Genomic DNA, 2,466 nt, shown 5'->3' with positions numbered 1-2,466 from the left:
GTTTTTGACTCACTTTGCTGGGTGGAGGAGTGGGTGGCCAGGGAAGGAGGGGGACCTTGGGAGGAAGTAGGGGGTCCCAGGAGGGAACCAGCATCCTCAGAGCAGCTGGTCCTCCCCAGCTCCTGGTGGGCACCGCCACTCCAGCAGGTTTGGGGACAGGCTGTGTGGTGGGCTGAGGCAGGAGTCTGCAGGTCTGTGCCCAGGGGCAGCCTCCTGTGGAAGGTGTTCCTCCCCCATCTCCAGAGGCCTGGCCTGAGGGGAGATGGGAGGCCCTGGCTGGCCCTGCCCGATTGGGATCCACCTTTTCTTCCTTTGACCCTACCCAGCGTCACCCAGCCTTGAAGACCATTGGACCACGTGGCCATCTGCCCCCCAGCCACAGCTGCTGTTCCCCTGGGTAGGGCAGTAAACCAGACCCTGACCACCAGGAAGGACAGACAGGGCAGGGCCCAGAGCTGAGGCCAAGGTCATGGCCTGGGCCGCGGTGGAAGAAAGGCTGGGAGGCCTGAGAGTGGCCTGTTGGAAGCCGGACAGAGCAGGATGGGGGCTGCAGGGGTTGGGAGGCAATAGGCTGGGGCCCAGGTTACCCACAGAGCACTACTGCATGGAGCTCAGCCCGAACAGCCTGCAGAATGTGCCGGTGCTGCCACCTGGTGGACGCCTGCCTGAACCGCTCCCTGAGCCAGGAGAGGAGTCCGCTGCCGAGCAACTGACACAGCAGGTTGGCCACCAGGCTCCGGGCAGTCGAGTGACCCGCAGAAGGGGTGGGAGCCAGGGGCCCTGGAGCCTCAGCTTCCTCCTCTGTCAGATGGACTCCCTGTAGGTGTGGACAGTTGCAGAGTCAGGCCCCTAGCGATGGCAGTTGGCCCCTCTCTAATGCATTCCCAGGGGTGCGTGGCTGCCCTCACTTCTACTGGAGGGGGTGCCTCTCAGGGAGCACAGGCTGGGGAGGATGTTCTGCTGGGTCTGTGGGAGCCAAGAACAGCCACATCTGGAGCAGCCCAAAGCTCTCCTCTGGGTGATCCCTTATTGCTTCAGTTCTAACAGGCTGCAAAACTGACACTGCTTTTCAGGAAATACACAAAACATGACACAGTAAATGATGCTCCGAGGGTAAGAGGCATCTGGATTTCAGATCTATCAATAATGTGACTCTTAGAAACCAAAAAATACAGCAATGCCTTTCCAATATCCTCAAATTTTGAGCAAAGCATTACTGAAAGTAACCAAGGGATGGAAATTGTCAGGCAGAGGCAGCGTCTCCCAGACAGCTAGGCTGAGGCGCATGAGCTGCTTCTCCCAGCAGGGCCCCCTCTGACAACGTAGGCCTGCCTCAGGGCCAGTTCTTACCTTTTTTGTGGTAGAGATAGGGTCTTGCTATGTTGCTCAGGCCAGTCTTGAACTCCTGGCCTCAAGTGATCCTCCTGCCTTGGCCTCCCAAAGCACTGGGATTACAAGGTGTGAGCCACCACACCTGGCTCCTTAGGGATAGTTCTACAGTCCAGAGAGAGGCTTCAAAGTCATTGGCATTAGTACAGACATGACCCTGTGTTATGTCCCCGTTACAAGTGGCTGAGGACCTAACAAAATGAACGCAGAAATGGAGACCCTCTGAGAATTTCCTGACCCTCCTAGCTGCCCCAGACAGAACCATCTACAGCAGGAGGCAGCATCCCAGGGGTGGGGTGGAGGGTGTCAATGAGGGGTGAGATGTGCACGGAGATGCACATCTCAGAGAGGAAACTCCAGGAGGTGCAGGTGCCCCTGCAAGGGGCAGTCCAGTCCTGGCCAGCAAGGCCAGAGCAGGTGGAGACGGGCAGGACCCTGAAGCCTCACCAGGGCCTGCCGAACAGCGAGGGCTGTCTGAAGAGGTTATAACAGGAATATGCCAACCAAGAGGAAGCTCTCCTTCCTGTGTTGGAGGTACCCCGAAGGAAATAATGCATAAAGTGTCCATTTCCAAGACAAAGTGCCTTAAATCAGCTTAGGTCTGCAAACGACAGCAGCAACAGGATATACTAGGCCCCTGCTTGGATAGCCAATGCCTGTTTGTCACCCCCATCCCCTGCCCCTTAGTTGCCCTCACCTAAACCAAAGTTTAGTCTAAAATGAAAGCTTACTAGCCTCCAAAATAGCTCGCTTGGTCTGTTCTTACCAGCCTGCCCAGCTACTTAGGTCATAAGTCAAATATCTGAAGAGCCCCTGAGTTAACTAGAATTGCAATGCATTGCAACAAAATGCAACAAGACAACCCTAAAGAAAACACCTAAAGCCCCTACCCAACAACCAATAGGTGACGTCCAGGAAGGTTGTGACCCCATAGTACTTAGCCTATGAGGAACCGGGGGCGGGACCTGCGCACTAGGGGTTAAATTGCTTGTTGAAACTGTGCTGGGTGTGCCAGCCCATTAGACACCCAATCTTGCAAGACCATCATTGAAAGTCTCACTTTGGCTGTTCTCCGGG

This window comes from Chlorocebus sabaeus, chromosome 24 (genome assembly GCF_047675955.1).
Source record: "Chlorocebus sabaeus isolate Y175 chromosome 24, mChlSab1.0.hap1, whole genome shotgun sequence".
In the NCBI taxonomy this organism is placed as follows: Eukaryota; Metazoa; Chordata; class Mammalia; order Primates; family Cercopithecidae; genus Chlorocebus; species Chlorocebus sabaeus.
This window is presented reverse-complemented; position numbering follows the sequence as displayed.